The sequence below is a fragment of the Amblyomma americanum genome, chromosome 1 (genome assembly GCF_052857255.1).
Source record: "Amblyomma americanum isolate KBUSLIRL-KWMA chromosome 1, ASM5285725v1, whole genome shotgun sequence".
In the NCBI taxonomy this organism is placed as follows: Eukaryota; Metazoa; Arthropoda; class Arachnida; order Ixodida; family Ixodidae; genus Amblyomma; species Amblyomma americanum.
The window spans coordinates 436,635,075-436,655,948 of NC_135497.1; the positions used below are offsets into that span (position 1 = coordinate 436,635,075).

At 44.8% G+C, this 20,874-nt stretch overlaps 1 protein-coding gene across 1 annotated transcript in view; it reads right to left on the bottom strand.

Moving 5' to 3' along the window:
- The window catches only part of LOC144125253 (acetylcholinesterase-like), a 339,544-nt gene extending 319,456 nt beyond the window's left edge, over nucleotides 1-20,088 (bottom strand). Inside the window, exon 1 of the mRNA XM_077658480.1 lies at nucleotides 20,018-20,088. The gene's annotated coding sequence lies outside the window, so the exon portion shown is untranslated. The remainder of the gene's footprint in view (nucleotides 1-20,017) is intronic.
- Nucleotides 20,089-20,874: the final 786 nt, after the last annotated feature.

The following is a 20,874-nucleotide window of genomic DNA, read 5'->3' on the forward strand; positions in this document are numbered from 1 at the left end:
GCAAGGATTCCCCAGCACCACCTTGTGTCACTGGCGGATCAAAGACCACACGCAGCGTTTTCAAAGGTTAGAGCAGCCCACCAGTCGTCCATTCCATCACAGTTCACCCCAGCAGCATGGCCTTCCTCTGGGCTTGGGTGTCTGCAGGAGCCATGCGCGTGCCTTACAATTCCTGGCATAACGAAACAATCGAGCTCATCGACTCCGGCCATTAAACAGTTGACACTCTACCTACTCCACACCGCATATAGTGACCGCACTCATGTGTGTACAGATGGTTTGGTCTCAGGTACAAGTTCAACCTACACCGTGGTCACTCCTGCGAGACAAACCAGTATTATCCAGCAAACTTCGCATTGGACAACCTCCACCGGGTCAGAATTCGCCGCTCTTGCTCCGGCTGTGCAGTACATTGGTGCAAAAACACCTGGCTGTGTTCTGCGACTCAAAAGCATCCCTACAGTGAGTTAATTCTGCTTTACGCCATGGCGACCACGATCAACTCGTGGCTGAATTAAGACATCTCAAACATCAGGCGCAGGAATGGGGTCATGACATCGTCTTCCAATGGATACTGGGACACTCTGGCTTTGTCGGAAACGATGCAGCTGACGCTGCAGCTCGAGCGGCTCACGGCAGTGCCAACATTGTCCAGATACCGTTGACAAGAGCCGATGTAGCAAGACATCTGCGAATGCTTTGCCGAAGAGTGCTTTTAGCGTCATGGTCTTCTACTGGCAACTCCACATGCCGTCTGCACCGCCTAGACCCTTTACACCAACTCAGTCCTCCGTCCGGCCTCTCCCGCTGCGATGCTACGCTGTTGTGTCGCCTGTGGCTGGGAGTGGCGTTCACAAATGCCTACTCCCACTAAATCGCAATAACACTCTCCTGCGTGTAGGATCTGTGGGTGTGTCGAAACTATAGAACGCCTTCTTTGTAACTGCCCTCGGTTTCAGCATGAGCGTGCATTCCTGGCTGCACCACTCCGCCGTTTATATCTTCAGCCCCTTAGTGAAGCCAAGATTCTGGGTCCTTGGAGTAAGCTTTCATTGCCGAGGACAGCTTTGAAGGCACTTTTCAAGTTCTTGAAGGACTCAGAACTGAGTGCAAGGTTGTGAACTATAAGTGAGTGCTCTGTGTACCCTGCAAGTAATGCCCAACGGGCATGTGGAAAAGCAATCACCTCCCTTTGTTCTCTCCCCTTTCTATCTCTCCCTCCATTCCCCTTCCCATGTGTAGGGTATCATACCGGGCGCTGCCTAGTTAACCTCCCTGTCTTTTCCTTTGTGTTTCTCTCTCTCTCTGTCTCTCTTGTACCCGTAAATAGGGAAACAAAAATTCAGGTTGCGCGAGATGGGCTCGAACATCTGTGCGAAGAAAATAGGCTATATGCTCAAGAACACACAGAAATTGCACTAGCTCTGACTTCTATATTTTCAGCCAGAGATCGAAACACTTCGGATAAAACGTAATTAACCTGAGAGCGCCATGTGGGTGACAATGCTAGACTAATGTAATGTCATACCGAAGAGCTAGAGAGATCAGAGACGCTTACCTCCAGGATAGAAACCGGCATAAGAAACCAAGAATCGAACAACATACAAGAGATAACATTAATTTATTGAAAATGAATCTTAAATCACTGCAGGGATCGATGAGTCAGCGTGACGCGCGTTGGACGGCGGGGGGGGGGGGGGGGGAGGGGGGGCGATATAAAGATTTGCGGGGGCGCCGGATTATCGCACAATACGCAAGTTTCACGCACAGTGTCGCCGCCCTGTGGCCGCCTCCAGAACTACCGGAGAGATTATACCGGCGGAAAGCGTCCCGCTTGGGCCGACGCCTGCCGCCTAACTTCTGTACTGTTATTTCTGTCGCTCAACGCTTTTAGCGTGTTAATGTGTTTTGAATTCCGGTTTTCACACAGCCATGGCAATAGTTTAACGTAACATCCCAGGGCTCCCGTAAAGCACGCGATATGGTGAGAAAACAAAAGTAAACGCATTTTCAATCTACTGCAGCGCTAGAACGGTCACGTCAAAGGCGACATAAATCTGCATTCGTTCCCTCTTATTATAAGCTCAGGAAGGTGTGGAAAATTACAAAAGAGGTGTGACAGTTTCAGTGCGCATTTCTACCCCAATTATTTCTTCTCGGGTACCACTGGTGAGCAGTGATCTCGACTGACGTAAGTTGCGAACCGCCCTTGAAGGCATTCTTCAGCAGCGACCACTTGACCGTACATGTAAATTTTTAAGAAATAAAAAACAAACTTGTTTCTGGCAACACTCTATGCAATTCTTGCAGTCAGTAGTCGAAGTGCGCACTAAATATAGAGTCTGTTTAACTTCACGGCGAAGTGGAGCTACACCCGAAACATTTGGGGCACCGAGAAAGTAGATGCATGGTACTTCTTTTCAGCAGGTGCTAGCTACCTCCCTTGTCGCGCGATCGCTGCTGAAAAATATTTTCGTCAAGGCTTGGCCCTGCATGTTTGACGTCAATAAAAATCACAGCTACCTGCAATGCTCCAAAATAAATCAGCAGGACCTAAATGCACACTTCAGACCGTCATTGATACTTTGCATTCTTGCTTTGTTCTCGATTTTTTAGGTTTTGCTTGTGTAAGCAGCTAAATGCGAGAACGTATGTGCAGAAATCGGGCGAAAAATGGGGCCACTGTCTGCGAACATCTTGGAACCCTGGCGTCCGCCAATGGCATGAATAGGGATAAAAGCCGGAAATTTTTCGGGTATCCGTGTTTTCTCTCGGAGCACGTGCCCTCTCCGCTTTTCTTCCCTTGATTAGAGCCGCCGCGGTACACGTGTCGCAGCTGCTTCTCCACGCTGTCAGCAGCCGAATGTTTTGCATAAAAGACCAGCCGCACCTGTGTCGGGTGGTTTCTGTGCCCCCTGTGGTGCCTACGCACAGAAGGCTTCCCCGCTTACTGATATTGTGGCATATATTCGAGCCACTGCACAAAACAGGTCCTACATTGAGAGCTCCTTCGCCTGTAAGCAGCACACTGGCATAAACTTTTTAACGCAGGCTCAGGCAGCGCAGCGCAGGGCAGCACAGCACAAAGATAGCGCGGTCGCCGGACCGTCTCTAGGACAGCCGTGGTGGATTATCAGTTGCGCCCTCAGGAGGCCACGAAACTTGCGAATACCGCTGCAGTTGTGGAGACAGGCATCCCCGTGCGGCTGGTTCTCAACGGTTAGTCAGAAGGCCAGGGCGATTGACTTTACCACCAAACCGAAGAGCTTTCCTCGACCGGTCAGAGTCCCTTCAATGAAACAGCTGGCAGCAGCGGAGCTCAACAAAAAAAAACCCTCCCTCCCCTTCCAAGAAGAGATCGCATGACAGGGACGTTTCCGACTCACTGGAATGTCCTAAGCTTGGGAACCGCAGGAGGGGTCAAGACTGACGATGTTCTAGGAAGGCGCCGGATTGACCCTTGCAGAAAGAGACTCCGGGGTCCACGAAACCGCCGGCAGCAGCGGGGCGCACCAGACACCCTCCCCCTCTCTCTTCAATGGGAGATCGCAGGACAGTGACCTTCCCGGTTTACTGTAATGTCCTAAGAGTGGGAACCGCACGGGGGGTCATAACTGAGGGTGTTCTATGAAGGCGCCGGATTGCGCAATCTGGAAAGGGACTCGGGGGTCCGTCCATTTTTTAACCTTGAGAGAGGGCTTAGTGTGCACTATCAAGGTTGCAGGCTCGGATGCGTCATTGGAAGACCCAATCGCTTTGTGGAGATCGCTCTCCGCATCGTATTTTGTAAATAATTTGATCACATTTTTTGTTTTATGTTTTGAGGAACAATTGTTAATACTTTCAAAGTTCAAGGACGAGCACGCATCAAGCAACCAATCGTGTTGATGCTTGCTGCTATTGAATGTTTCCTGGGTGCGAAGACCGAGCCCGGAAGCCCAATTCGTTGTTCTGGGCTAGGTTTACATGCTTCGCATCTTCGGCTCTGCCGAGGAGGGAAGATTTTCCTGTTAACCAGTTCCATGTTATTTGCCGCTCTGTTTAAATATGCTGTACATTTTTCAAATCTCTTTTATATGAACTTCAGTTCATTTTCTCTTCACTTCCCGCCGTTGCAAGTAGTCATTACCTCGTCACCGACGGAGCACCTCAGGTGCGCCTAGCCTTCCAGTCAACAAACCGTCTCAGACGGCGCACCCCTGGTTCAAGGAATCGAACATTTAGTAAGCTTACTATCTTTACTGTCAATGTTCCAAGTAATACTGCTATCAGAGATGTAACTCCAAATATTTCAAAATTATTGAGAACGGCGTAGGAACACGGGAACAATCGCAAAAGTCGGTATTATGGGAGAAAAAGGTGACAGCACCTGTAGTCTTTTCCTTAGGATTGTGGAAACGCATATTGATTTGTTATTGTTTGTTAATATAGATTACATTATTTAAGTTGCAGGAAGTATCTAAGGAGAATGAATAAGCTCTAAAATATAAGTTAGCAGAAACAAGGAATGTGTCGTCAACATATTGAAAAGCTTGGCATTGGCGCGCAGTAGCGTAAATGATTTTTGTAAAGATTAAACATTGAGCGGGGATAGCATTGAGCCTTGAAGTACTCCCGAATGTAAACGAAAAAATTTGAGGTCAAAAGGTCTTCCATCCAGATCAGCTTAAGCAAGATTACTAAAGTAGCTAGCTCTCTAAAAAGGTAATGAAGGAGCTGCGGAATCCGACTATATCCCTCGATATTTACTGTATAAAGAAACGAAAGAAGAAAGGCCTTGCTCGCATTCAGAAAAAGAACATATATTACTTTGTTGTCGTCCAATGCAGTACTGGTTACATCTGAAGAATTTTACAAAAGCGCATTAATGAGTACTCCAGGGAAGAAGCGAAAATGGGCGCTCAGTCCGGCTCGTAATCTGTCTTCACGAGGACACAAGTTGAGAAGAAAGAAAACTTTGTTCACTGATAGCAGTCGCAGTTCTGAAAAAATTTAGGATTTATTTATTTGTTTATTACCGATACCTACAGTGCCAGATGGCATTATTGCAGGAGGGAAACAATAATTTCTGCTCGTTTGGCCGAAAGTACCGGAAGCTACGAGGATAACTAAAGATCGCGAACCGGGGTTCGCGGCGAATGAGGAGGAAACAGGGCACAGGCGTGAAGAACGAGGGTACACCACAAGCTTGATTTTCAGCTGATAATCGCTGAACTAGAGACGCCGAGTGAAAGATGCTGTAACGTTGAACTTATGTTGGGGCCAATGGCTAGGTCACTCCCTCGCTACATTAACTAAGTAACGCTCATAAATGTTTTGCCAAGCTATTTATTAATGTCGGCCGATACAATTTTCATGGTGGCTCTACCTCTCCTTCTGTCAACACCTTTACGCATGATGAGGACAGGAGGGCAGTTATAATACTGGAGCAAATGACCATCGTGGTGGGGGGGAAGGGGGGGATATCTATTCATACTTCGGTTCGCATGGTGCTATGCTACTTCGCGATAAGGAATAACAAGTGGTCGAAATTAATCTATAGACCTTCGCTACAGTCTATCTCGCAGCGCACGTCACATTATGGACGTCAAACCCCTCAAACCGTTTAGTACAAATTAACTACCTGATGTTATACAACTCCATACACATCAAGAATACTCTGAAAACACAACCTGATACCCTAAGAATCATCACTGCATGCCTACTAGAACATCATGTACTGATTGCCGCTTTAATAGCGCGAACCTCTAGTCTTAAAATCAGCGCCAAAAGAAGCTCAAAAATGGGGGAGGAAGGGTCTTTATATGCAGATACAGTCGAGCCCACTTATAGCGAACCTCACCGTCACAGGGGATGTGTTCGTTGTATCCAAAGCTCGTAGTAAGTGGACTTACCCTATTACGGTGAAGAGCCGCCGCTGTGGCTGAGTGGTTACGGCGCTCGGCTGCTTGCCTGAAATACGCGGGTTCGATCCCAGCCGCGGCGATAGAATTTCGACAGAGGCGAAATTCTAGAGGCCCGTGTACTGTGCGATGTCAGTGCACGTTAAAGAACCCCAGGTGATCGAAATTTTCGGAGCCCTTCACTAAGGCGTCTCTCATAGCCTGAGTCGCTTTGGGACGTTAAACCCCCATAAACAATAAAGCAAACCTATTACGGCAAAAACAAAAATACAGTCACACATGCGTTTATGCCTTTGAAAAGTCTGCTGTGCACACAGCAGCCACCTTCTGAGCTCTCCAACGAAGTCATGTGCACCTGGCAGAAACCTTTGCTGCGGACAAGCCGCTATAGGAACGTCGTGATACCGATGGTTGGTTGCTTGGTTGGCCTCAAAAAAAGATGGCACATAACCCACTTATGGGGAGTGGCCAAGACACAGGCGATGAATTGCTGGACACAGAAGCGTTTAGAGAGGGAAAAGGAGTAGTAATATGCTATAAGCTGACAGACTGCACGACGAACGACAGGGGAGCTTTTAATTAGAAGATTGAAGGCGAGACGATGGCTTTACGTGCGATAGTGTTTAAGACATTTTTCTGCGACTCGTGGTAAGTCGGCATCCTCGTCTCCAATCCTATATAATACTAAGGATGCAGCGTCGAGGTTTCAGCAGTGCATGTGCGCGCAGAATTGGTGTCTACCGTCTTCGCGCTGCCTGAGCACGGGAGCAGCGCAAAATGCCACCTCGTTCGCTGGACCAGCAAATTATACCTCGTGAGTGACATTCAAACTTTGCAAATCACTGCGGGCTGGACACTATTATTCTTAATTCTTCTTACTCGCCCACCCTAATATTGTCATCGAATGATCACAGGCCCCAAGCAGTAGGTTCTATTTCAAAGCCATACCATTCTCGCACGCAGATTGAACTTATAGCCTGTGGTGACGTACTTGGTAGGCGATTAACTTCTGTTTGAATGCCTCCGGTTTCATTGTTGTTTTTTTCAGGGGTCAGCACTTTTCGCTCTCTATGCTGGCGGAAAGCGTGCGATTTTCAACGCCGAGAATGAGTTTACAACGCCTCTTTGTTAGTTATAACCTAGTGGTGCAGCCATGATTGTTCGTTCTAACTGAGACACAGTGCCATAGTCCTAATACTCATTTTCACGGAAGCTCCATCCTCTCTCGTATTAAAGGCCAACTTGACCGAAATTTTCCCAACATCAAAAATGTTACTTTTCAATAGTATACCTCTGGGGTATGTTACCAGCAAAATATTACTCTCCAGATTTCTGCGGTTACTGCGCAAGCGGCATGCAAAAATCAGCATTTTTAAAACCGAAACTGGGAAAACGGGAGCCATTAGCGCGTGCCGGAAGTGACGCATGTTTGAGACAGAAGTCCGAAGAGGCGTCTGCTTAAGGGGGCTGATGCAAAACTCCGATAACGGTTGCGCACGCAGCTTGTGCTTTGCCTGACTTGTTAATACGAACGAACACATGACAGCGCCTTTTAACATCAACATTAGAGTAAAGCACCCGAGAAAGTTTATGTACGTTAGATTTGAAAGCATTTAACCTCGGCGAAAGTAGTGCCACTATCGCATCACGCAGCTAATGAGCGTTGTTTACCCGGCAGTATTTGCTTCCAGCTTGTGCAAAGTTTGGACACCATCAAAAAATGAATCATAATCCATTATAGCACGAATGCAAATAGCAGATTGCATCTTCAAGTCGCTTCTACATTCAGACGCGTGCGTGTGTGCTGCGGACGTTTCAATAAAAAAAAACCTTCCCTGCTCTTAAACTCTCTTTTTCTTCCCATTAGTAATAATCTCCCGGCTTGTGCACGGCAAATGTAATTACATGTAACGAACGCGAGATTATTGAGTGACTGTAATGGGTGCGAACTGATCATGCAAGTCGGTGAGTCGTTCATTGTAAAGTGAAGGAAGACAGCAGAATGAAATTTTATAGGCCTCGAAATCACCGTCTTCTCTTTATTTACGAAATGAATATTGTGCCGTTTACAGGCGGGTTCATCCACAGGTTCATCCATCTGTGTATTGGTGCACGCCACTACGCAGAATGAGCGTAATTTTAGCAAGCAGGGCGCGACAGCGTACCGCATACAAATGCGTTTGTCATTGCACTTACCTAGAACCACTTGAAGCCTGTGTACTCAGGCGATGGGAACGTTTTTCGTATCAGGTTTACTGCGCAGCTGGGCAAGACGACTGGGTTCCCGGAACCTAGGCGACCTTACGCCCACCACGCAAACTGCCGGTACGCAGTGTATCTGTATCGACTGAGAAATAATGCAGAATATAGTCCAAGTTACTTAATGTCTGCCACTGGAAAAAAAACAAATATCTTACGCATTCACTTCGACGACATCGTGAAAACGCGGATGGTAGTGCTGAAGCTTTTTATACTCGACGTCTAGAATGAATGGCGTAAGGCAGTATGTAACGAATTCAGAGTTTTCCGTGACGCACGTTTGCCCATTCATTATCTTCGGCAAGACCTGGACATCTTCGCGGCAGCACACACATTCTGCGCACGATGGCATCACCATGCATCTTGCGCAGCTGCACCTGCGATAAGCGCGTGCATGTTCATTATCAAACGAAGCAATCCAAGACGTGTAAGCACGAAAATACGTACCAGGCCGTGCTCAGCATTCGATCATTCGACGGAACCGACGGCGACAGCTGGGAACTCTTGTTGCGCTCGCTAGAATCGCTTCTAGGCTCGAACTGATACGAAAAAACCCCGTATCTGGTCTCTTCATCCGAAGACACTTCGCTAAATTCGTGATCAGAGCTAATGTCCGACATGTTTACTTGTACCATGTGGTACACGTTGCAGGCTTTCAGTGTTATGCACCAGGGTCCGAAAGGCAAAACGTGCGTTTCGGTCTTGAAACGGCTCGCTTTTCTCATGGCAAAAGTACTATCCAAAAGTAATGAAAAAATTCTGTCAAATAAATTAACAATTTTCGCCAAAATCGCGGACTGAACGGCCCGGCGATGCACTCAAGACAGTCGGCAAGCAGATGAAATAGATTTTTTTCCTAGGATGCGAACTGCTGTGTTCTTGCATGAATTCGAAAATTTATCAGTGATTCTGAAGCAGTGGCTATCCAAGAAAAGCAAGAAATAATCGATATTGAAAAAAATATATATTTATACACATGCATATAATGTACAAGAGCAGATGTGTCATTTTACTAAAGCACCAGCACCATTTTTTTTGAAGATGGAAACAACTCTAGCTAAGTCTTTATTAGCGCAAAGAACTCACAAATAACAAATGTAACAATTGGTAAGACAAACAGTTGCCTCTTTCCAGCTAATCACCGTCGGCCTAAACATGCTGGTTAAACAGTGAGGCAAGTACAGTGAAATATAAAGAAAAGTATACGCTCTTATGTCTGGTGGAAATTGAGGTTGCAATACGGAGTGCAGAAGGTGTCTAGAAAAAGGTACCCATTTCAATTGACCATCTGTCATTAAAATTTCCCTGACCACTGAGGTGGGAGGAAAATTTTACTATTCCCGGCATAAAAATACTATTTACTAAGACTGCAAATGATTCATCAAAAATGCAAGTTAGCTTTTCTTATTCAGAATGACTTCTTTTCCTCAAAGAAATCTAGCTGCAAGCTGCAAGCTATGAAGCACCCATTAATTAATCCAGCGCTTTGATATGGTTGACTGCTCTTTCTCTTTCGAGCATGTTTTTAAAAGGGAAAGGTAAGAGAATATCAAATTTCCATGTTCTTGAGAAGATAGAAGCAATGAAAATTGACAGCAAATATTGGAAAACTCTTTGACAGTTCCTAATTCAGCTGAGCTGAAATGAAAAAGGAAGCAAAATTCTACAACAAGGAAAGAGACTTTCTGCACATTACTATATTTCAATCATCCGTCCTAATCATCATCTCTCATCAAACAGTAGGGAAAAGAATCCAAGTAGTACGTACAATTCATATCAATCACAATTGTTAAACTTACGCAAAGAACAAGTGTCTTACAACAAAATTCTAAGGAATTCCAGAATCAAGTGAAATTTTAACAGAATCTAATGTAAAAATACAACCTCATGCTTACACGACAAACAGTTTTAATGTTGTTACAAAACATTGTTATGTAATCAAGATGCACAGCAACCATTGTCCTTGTCACTGTTAGCTAACAGAGAAAGGGATACTCCATCTCATGACGAGAGATTTCCTTAGAGGCAGATTCAGATGGAACACACCGCGGCAAAACGCTAGTCTCACCCTAGTTGCGCTAGACGGACCCTTGGCAATATGATATCTTCCATACCCCTTCATGATGCATAAAAATACAGCTCTGACTTTGGAATGGTTTCCAGATTGGGGAAATCATACACCAAGACAACATCATTACAGCCCACATGTTACAAGATGCTCTCATAATCTGTACAGTTGCATGTCAGCAAATTTTGCTAGAGAAATTGAGGAAAGGAAAGCTTAATAAATGACTAGTGTTGCACTACCTCACACAGAGGTGTCAGTATGTCTCCCAGGCAGAAAAAGAAGCTGTGTTTATCAACAGCATCGAATCATGAAGGCAAAGCATGGTTCTTTCAGTACCCCCCTAAAACCAAGAGGCAGGGTGCCAAATGGCTGTCAATAAGCTCCGTCGACTGGGGAAGGCACGAATGCAGTTCAAAACAAAGATGAAGTTGAAACTTTTTTTTTCACAATTCCCGAGGTCTCGTGCAGCACGAGTTTGCCTCACAAGGGCAGACAGTGAATGAACCGTTGGTTTGCTGAAATGCATGCGAGAAGCACAGCGACACTGTTGCCTTGACATGAGGGCATGTGAACAGGTTTTTTGTACAATTATTGAAGGCCACACACTGCCCTCAACATCATAATGTTTCTCGCCAGGCACAGCGTAGCTGTACTCCAACATCTGCAGGGCTCACGTTATCTCTCTTTATGGAACTGTTTTGTTTTTGTGTGGAAAGGCAACCTCAAAAGCATGCTTGACGAAGAGCGTAAAGGCGACAGATTGGGAGCCATGACAAAGGACCTTACAGCCCTACAAAATGAAACTTTCCCTAGTGGCTTCAAAATCTGGAAAAGCATTAAAAGCTGTGTGTACAGTGCAAGAGAGACTAAGCTGGTGAAGCACTGCAAAAACTGTTTTAATGTTGCATGCCTTTTTAGATAAGGACACAGTCTCGAAACTTTACAGCAAACGGTTGTGTGGATGAACAGGCATGACTAAGAAAGACATTCAAGATTAAGATTATGCTTCTCACAGTGGTCATAGATATAAATAACTGGTCAGCACTGAAATTTCAAAGGTGGGTGCAGGTAGGTGCACTTTACAAGCACCAGTTGTGCATCATAATAGAACCTCTGTGGAAGCCCTGGACAATGACTTGCTACTTTCAGAGTGTTCAGAGAAGCCATAGCTTCTGAATGCCATCTTTCTAGTGCATGAGTGGTTACAAAATGAGAATAAAAGTGAAGTCAATGTGACAAAAACACTGCGAATGAACGTAAGAGCTAAGTCTGAAAGCTCCGTCAGTGTATACTCAACAAAAAGACATGGTGCTGGCAGAAAGGGAGTGCGAGATTCTAAGAATTTTAGAGTGGTAGCTCAACTCAATGCAAAAGTCGAGCACCGTTCTGTGCCTGCATCTGATCTTCATTTAACCTTGGCAAATACGCAAGGGAAGGTGCAAGAAAGCCGCAGTGTCTCACTTCTCAGTGGACACCTAAACCCTACCAAGCCTTCCCTGAGGAAAGGAAAGGCGCAGTATCTGTTGCACTTCTCAGTAGACACCTGAACTGTGTTGTGAGGGAAGAGAGCAAGGAGGCAGTCAAGGAGGAGAGAGCTGCAAACAAACAACAGAAGGACTTGGTCGAGGATGGTAAGAATATGAGTGCTTTCGCAGTACTAAGAAGCTCGATATAAAGCAGTTTCCCCATCGCTTCACCTCAGTTGCAACCCGGTATGGACAGCGAGTTAGAACTCAGCAACATATCTAAAGAGGAACTGCAACATTTGCATTGCAAAGAATTACTTAGGGAACGAAGATGGCAACGTGAGTCTACTGATCATGAAGATGTGGCTAAATGTGCTGAAGAAATTAGCCCTGCAAAATTGTGTCTAGCCAGGCCAAAGCCCTTCACAAGGCGCCAGGCAATTGAACACAAGGCACAGATCGGAAGAGTGACACAGCACATAGGATGCGGAGGCACACGCTGCAGAGTCCACGCGTGAGAACTGGTGAGGAGGAAACGCAAGTCCACAGCTATTTCGCACTGTGGTGCAACATTACTGCAAGCTGCATGTGTCCATCGAAAACACTGGTGTGGCGCCCTGGCTATAACTTCGGCGGCCTCTCTACGGTTGGGATGGCTCTTGTCAGTCACGGTTAATTACTGGAAGTCTGGAAGTCCCCGCTCCTTCTTCTCCCGTCGACTGTACACTGTCGGTCTCGTCTTGCCAGGAACTGCAGACAAAGGGAAGGTCATCTCTCCCCTTCCTGAAGAGCTTGCGAAAGATTCCGCAAGCAGGTTCCCAGCACATCCTTTTTTTTCGTGGTGTCTTCGTGGGGTCAAACGACCTGTCTAAATTGCCCCTACCGCGTAGTCATCCCGGTCGATAAAATTTTCGCTTTGATCCTCTTCGGCTGGTGTGCATCCCATTCATAACAGTGTAGAGTGCTGTACAGTTATAGAGACCTCATGTGACACAAATTTAACAGAAACCTTTCACTATACTGTCTTTGATATCTCATGCAAAAACTGGGATATAGAACTCCACATAGAGAACCGTACTATATCTGGCTAGACTGCCAAGCTAGCGGGCATTAAATCTGGAGCGATGCGATGCCAGCAGCTCGTCCTTTGACGGAATTCCATGCCCAGCAGTAGTTGGCGGAGGAAATGCTTCAGAACCTCCATTGCCTTACAAGGCTTCCTTGTATGTTTGGTGTACTGCGCAAAACTCAAGTGACTGCCGCAGAAGCAAATGCAGATAGGCTGAAAAAAAAAGAATTCAGTCACATTAAAAGTTTTAGCATTAGATGATTTGTGAGTTAGTGAATATGCATGCAAGCACTGGAATACTAGTTATGGCATATATAATATCATGATGGATGCCACCCTAGCTATTTCTTAGTGAGGAGTTTCACTTTTCACTCTAAGAAGCATAAATGAATCCAATAACATGGTGGCAAACTCATTTTTCATAGTTGGTTTAAACTAGATAATAGCATTCTTGTGATACGCATTGCACCTTGCTGGATTATAGTACACACTGCAGAAAGCCTTGAAAAAAATTAACAAAATACAGGAACCAGGCATAAGGTGATTTAATGGATGACTTGCCTGAGTGGTGGTGTTATATGGTATGAGATTTGTTTTTGAAGAACACAGCAACTATTTTTCTCAACTTTCTGAAAGCTAGGATTTTCACAGTTATTACAAGAGCTCCAGTACATCCTACATCTACGCTACTTGGCGTATTTACTTTTTATAATAGTTGAACGCAAAGTATAGAGCTCTAGCCTTTTATTTATTTATTCGTGTGAGACTTCTGTATTTATCTTGCATTTTTGGCAATTTGTTTAGTTTAGCGTTTTAAAATGAAAAAAAACATTAATCTTAGACTTCCATGTAGTACGTTATATAGTACATGGTAATAAAAACGCTAACCCTGGATTTATCCACAGTTACTGGCACTGACAGGCGAGAGGATGCCCATAAATCCTGAACACAGATACCAATATTTATTTCTCTGGGCACGATATTGGTGCCCACACTTAACTTTTCACATTGCAAACGCTACATGTAAAAGTATACCTTCCTAAAAACACATTTACAGCCACCAAAGTAGTTGAACAGCTTCAAATGTGCATTATATTTTGGTGAACAGTAAGGGCCACACCAAGATTACATGGACACCATTATCTGCATATCACAACTGCAAATCTTTATGAACTAACGGAACAATATTAAATTATTACATTAAAAAGTTAGTGTTAGTACGAAATAAGGTAGCAATGACTGGTATGATAGCATCAGGAGAATTAAACTGGGAGAGGTGTTAATTTTACAACTGAACTTTAATGAGCTAATGGTAACATTAAATTGTTCCAAGTATTCCTATATCACCTTTGAAAAGAGCGGGTTAAGCAGGCAGCAATTTTTTTTTTAATGATAGCTAAACCTACTCGCTCGTCCGGTCTTCTCTCTTCGTGTTGTCTTTTATGCGCATAACCTTTGATGGCTTTTCAAGTTATACCAGTCATTGCAACAGACATGCCAGCATTTAGGCTGATCTGTATTTTGAAAAGGTAGAATTATCCTTACGCACAATAATGAGTACTCACCATAAGATGGCTCCACCTTCAAAGATGAAAGGCTAGCCTCTCTATTCCGACCCTTTCGCAACCTCCTAGCAAACCGCTTTTGGCCATCAGCTCGGACCTCCTGAGGACGTCCATGGTTCTCATTATAATGTAATGCTGCGATGCGGACTCTGCAAGCAACATTAGTCAGTAGAAAGAGAAATTGAAATCCAGTGTTTGATGTAAACCCATCTGGTCGGGTATGTTCATGGCGGAAATTCTCAAAGCGCCGACCAATCGTTTTAAAAATGACGTTTCGGCTCTGCTTACGGGGGCCTTGTTCACCTTCTGAACTTTGTTCTCTTTGGGCCTTGTGAACAAGGCCCCTATAAAAACGGGGCCGAAACGTCATTTTTAAAACGAATGGTCGGCGTTTGAATTTCCACCAGAAAGAGAAATTGCATTAGCAAGGCATTACACATAAAAACTGAAGAAACCCTGACTGAGTATTGTGTGGGTGTCTGCCCCAATCTGGCAAATATTACAACATACAGTAAAGACAACCAATGTACAATATATCATGAAAAGTATTCCAAAATGTGTGCTAGTGCACAGAAATATGACAGAATGTCACTGCTTGCATCAGTGAATAAAGCATAGCACTAACCTAGCTCGCATTCCAGCATAACTGTAGTGATAAGTTTTCGGTGCAAACTGGTTTATCAGGCTATGAAAAGCTTCACAACCAAACGTCTGCACCTTTGTGGAAAGCTGCGCCACGTCCTTCAACAGCAATGGGGCCTCTACAACTCCACAGAGCTTGCGGTGGGCATCTGATCCTTAAAAACAAGGAAATTCAAATGATTAGCCTTCAAAAAGTACCAATTCTTTCTATTACTTACCTTCATCCAGCCAGAGTCTTTCATCTTCACTGAGGTCGCCATGGACACACCGTGGAAAGATTGACGAATCATGCTGATGCACGTTTATCACATGCCTTGTGAGTGAACTCCACTTAGGAACAATTTGTTCTGGGTGTCCGTCACTTGAAGCTGCAGACCAATACAAATGGTTCACAGCAGCACGGGCCCATTTTTCGAGGACCTCTACGCCACGGCGCTTTGAAGCTGCAAGAAGCTTTTTCTTACTCTTGAAATGAAATATAACGAAACAAAAACTTTGGTCTCAAACTCCCATGTTATGATAAGGGTCGCTAAAATGTTTTTTGCCTTTTGCCATGTGCCAACAGTAGAAAAGGTGCATTATCTCAGGATATTCTTTTCTGAGAAGGGCTCGTATGGCACTGTGCCTATCGGTTACTATTCTACTGATACGGCAGTTGTTTCCTAGCAGAAACTGTAGACCTCTTTTTAAGCCAACCACTTCCATCTGCGCACTGTTGCTGACCTCAATCACATGTAACATAGATGTACATTAGTGAATACTAAAAGCAAACATTTTAACTTTGCTAGGCATAAAATGAAACAAACCTGCACAAGCTCAGTGTGTAAGATGACATCCTGCTCAGCATCATTTAATGTGTACATCAAGTACTTGCATTGAATCCTGGGGAGTCGAATCGGCCATCCCCCATTAAACTCAGAGGCTTCTTTGATGCTTCAGTGAGATGGACATTCTGTTCATCTGTCCACACCTATATAAAAACGTGGTTGCTTAGCACTTGTCCTCCGCATAACTAATAATATTGAATACATCTGAACCTGGCTTACCTTTCGCACAGAGGGGAACAATACACTCTTCTGTATATTGAAGAATAGGTCTTCCCCAGGCGTTGCTACTCCAATGCATGAAAAAAGTCGAAGTGATTTTTTGGGGTTCGAGCCTGTGAACAATATAGCCCCTAGGGAGAATAATGACCACAAATCATTTGTAAGAGCGGCCATATTGCAAATGTTGAAGTGCTTGGTTTATGTTTTATGGTGGTTTAACATCCGAAAGCGACTCAGGCTATGAGGGACGCCGTAGTGAAGGGCTCTGGACATTTTGACCACCTGGGGTTCTTTAACATGCATTGACGTCGCACAGCACACGGGCCTCTACAATTGCACCTCAATCGAAATTCGACCACAGAAGCAGGGATCGAACCCCCATTTTTCGAGTCAACAGCCAAGCGTTACAACCACTCGGCCACCACGCGGCAATTATGAAGTGCAACTTTATCAAGGGTTTTGAGGAAAATATGTGTTGACCAAATAACATATTGGCACAAATCAGTGCTGCAACAATGTCAGAGAAAATCAGACAGTGTACTCTAATTTACCAGGTAAAACCAGGTGTTTTTCTTTGTAGATTGTGAAATGGTATTTTATAAGAATGTGTATCAACCAATTGAAAGTACATCAAAGCTTCTTGCTTGCAATAATTTTGCTGCCAAAATATAGCCATAAGCAGAGATTTAGAAGAGCGAGTTCTCGGGCTAGTTGGTACTTTTGCATGGTGGTGGAACAGCGCAAGGGACGAAACACAGCGCACGTGTCTTTCTTTGTTTCTTCCTGTGTTTCGTCCCTTGAGCTGTTCCACAACCATGCACAAGCAGAGATTACTATAAAAGATATATTGCTGCTGACTATATATAAATGCCTTATCATGCAAATTAAAAGTTAGCTCAGCAATTATGAGGCACTTCAACAAAAATTTTAGAATAAAAGAGTTGATTAAAGCAACTGCCACCTTTTGAAAATTTCATGTCATGAAAATACGTATCTATTATATTGTACGACGAACTGGGGTACATGAACTGCCTATCCCATGCATGCACCTATTGTAATCAGAACTATACTAGTGCTCATTCCAGTCACAGGATATACTAACCATAATTATGCAATGATCAAGACTTATTGTAATTACCTTCATAAAACAAAACTACCAGTTAAATCTGAGATATGCCCGTGGATTCCACATTACTGTAGTTGAAAACAATGGCCATTACAAAAAAATATTAAGCTCAACAGAGATACCATATTAAATTAGCAACGATCAAAAGGTGCTGCCCCATAATACTTTATTCACATACCAGCTAGAAGGATGTTCCCAGCAGCATTCCTGTGGAGGGATGGCTGACTCTGCCTTGACCATACATGCCCAAATGGGCAGATTGCTGTGACTTGCACCAGGCTACCAGACCTCTTCACTTCAGTAGAGCACTGAGCCAAGCATGTCCTGCAGGGTCCAAGGAGCTCCACGAGACAGCTTTCAAAGACGATATATTTTGGCTCTGATAGAACATGAGTGGCCGTAGCTCTAGTTGGTCTGCAAGAATGTAATGAAACAAATTTGTGAAACAAGCAAAAGAAAAAAAGCTGATTGCACAATATACACACTTGCTAATTTCTGATAATGCAAAATTTTCATCGTTTGCATCAAGCTCAGCAGTTGACACACTGTCGGCGTTGCTCTCATCACTGGCTTCACTCCAGGAATCACTGTCGTCGAGGTATGATGCAGGCATATATCTATCTGGCACCATATCTATGCTGGGCGTAGAGCATCGGTCCACATTCTCCGAGCCTGTCTCATCAGTTTGCACACCTTCAACAACAAGAAAAAACTGTCATGTCTCAAGTCAAAGTAGCTAAAACTGCCAACATATTAACACAGTGACTCAGTAGGCTGCCTGTCATTGTTCCCTTGTTGCATGTGGCCTTTGGTAAGTCCACTTGAATATACTTGGAAGACTTGGAGGTTGCTGAGTGACCACACGCAGAACAAGTGAACTCTACCTCCATCTGGACATATTCATCTGCAAAAAAAACGAACACTTAACAGTTCACTGGATAATTATACACTGAAGGAATGCTATATGTGCCACTAGGCACACACGGAAACTCCGGATTCGTTTTCACAACCTGGAGGTCTCTGAACTGTACACAAAATTCTTTGTTTATACTCCACTGGATGGTATGGTTTGGTTTCATGGGTTTAACGTATATAACAAAAGAAGAGTACGGAAGGTTTGTAAAACCTAGTTCAAGAAATCAGGCGCCAAAACTGGCAAATAACGTTCTAGCGAAGCTTCTATCATGTACCTAACGCCAATGCTCTCGCCAGCCGTGGCAGCGTACCGCTGCAGGTGTACTCCTACAGCGACAGTACACTGTAGTCTATTCATACGACTTACCATGACTTGGTGACACTGCGGCGTTACTGATAACACCGAGGGCGGTATCTGGGCAGTTTTCGGGCGCGATCGGCGTGTCGACGATTGGCGGAGACGAGCTCGCAGCAGCAGATGCCCTCAAGGCGTTATTCACGATCTAAAATACAAATAATACATCGTGATAAAGGTTTCTGTGGCGCCCCACTGCGATATCAGGTGTCAATTATAAAGCATACTCACCTCTATACGCCGACGCTTCTCGAAGGCTGGCCGAAGGTTCTGAATGCTGCGCTTGCAGTGAGCGAAAACAGAAAGAATTGCTTCCGGTTTCAAAAGCCGTTTCAGCTGCCTGCACGGCAGACTTGCAGCAACGTCGATGTCGCGCACAAAGTCCTCCGGCTTGAAGTGCGCCGAACAAAGCACGCTTGCCTTGCTCGGCTCCCATCGGTCTCGCTTCAGCGCCAGGACCCATAACTTGCGCAGCTTATCGCACTTTGGAAAACGATGAAGGCTGATGCCCGGAACAGAGTGCATGTTGGAGCAACCAACAGCGACGCACTGTGTTGGCATGATGACAGCAGTTAAGTGCCAAGCACTTAGCAGCGAGACGCACCACGAAACAACAGCATGCGAAGGGACGCTCGTCTACGAGGCTCGCCGCTCCGGCATCGGTTTGTCGGCCGTTTCGACGTCTCAAACGTGCGTAATTTCCGGTCTTGCTTTTCGTTGCTTAGCCCGACGCTAGACTGCTGCGTCGTCTGCTATGAAAATTTTTAAGCGCGCCTAATCAAAACATGGCTTGCTTTACAGCCTTCACATTGCAAATAAATAACGGTCGTTGCATGAATGTTATATTGGCGGCACAATTTGGCCGGCTTGAAATTGCGGTCAAGTAGGCCTTTAAGTGATCGTTCGTAATAACTGCGACCCTTATAAGTGGGTTCGACTGTATATGAACTGCGCCCCTCTGAACTCTGTTTCTTCGCGCTTCGGAATCCGCGATGGCATTTCTGGCTGCTCCATTAGGTTCTACCCAATTTTTAATCTCCAATCGAGTAGTTCCTTGCACCGAATTACTGTTCTTTAGTTATCCAAAAAAGATGTTTTGCCTTGCACATGCATATCTGCCTATCGGAAGCTGTTCTACTCCTCTTAAACTGCTGAGCATCACTGTTTCATACGCATACTCTCGGTATCAGTTCTCATTTCTTTTTTTACGTCCTGAAGGATGTGCTTAAATGTCTGCACTGAGTTTCTTAGCATACTAATGTCAGCAGTGACTCCCAGGTTACTGTGGTGGTATTCGTTTTTGTTATTACAAAATTCTTCCCAGTTAAATCTCCGCATGCCTCTATAAAATATGCTGTGAATGGCGCGAACAGTTTTTTCCCCTTGCCTGATCGGTATTCTATCAGTTTTCTCCTAGGTGAGTATGCTCAATATGCACAGCATACAGATATTCTTTAGCACGTTTACATGTGCAGCCATAGGCAAGGAAAGTATGACTGCTGTGTCACGACTGAACGCAATGCTTTATCGGAATGCATGAACCTTCTATATCGGGGCTGTTTGTATTCTGCACATGCCTTATTAGATTACAATTCCGACTTACCGTCGCGAACTGACATCTTCGTCGAACAGCAGACCGTCCTTGGAATCGTCCTGGTTTGCATGCCATAGAATCCTGCGGGAGATACCGCGCGCGCAAGAGCTCAATTTAAAAAAAAAGCTTTTTACAACATTTAGCCGAGAGAAAATATTTCGTCGAGAGAGATTTTATTGCGCAAAGTGTCCATGTGATTTTAGCGCAGAGCTGTGACTCAAAAGCAACAAAAAGACTAACTGAAACTCAATAGAAATAGTGGCACGGACTCCGACTACCATTACACTTAAAACTGTACTGGGGCTGAAAACCCGTGCACGAGCTGGGAATATGTGAAGTCAAAGGGAGAAAAAAATTCACCGTACAATCATGGCCTGATGCTATAAAGATGCGATAGCAATTTCATTTACCCTAGATGAATACTCTGATGTTTTTACTGTAATGAATACTTTTACTGGGTGGGTGAAGTGGGGTGGGTCGATTGTGGCAGTGGTTAGAGGGTGTGGAGGTGCCTGCTCGGTGGTGCATCTGGGGACAGCTGGCTTTCACACTGCGGGTTTGAATTCGATTTAGCCGTCCCTTTTACGTTTTGCTGCTGCGTGGACTTCTAGTGGGTGGAGACCTTGGCGATGGTTAAGGTAGGTGGCGGTTCTAGAGGGCATAGTTTGATGGTAGGTGCCATTTCTGATGGGTGGAGTTTGGGTTGGAAGGTGGCTCGAGGGTCGCAGAGGGTGGAGCTTGCAAAACATGCTTGCTTCTGCACGCCTCTACAGAGTGCGTAACTGATTGGCGGCAGTCAATCTTTATAGTGCATGTGTGAAATATGATTTTTTATCTCTTAGCCTTTCAGTAAATATAATTTAATC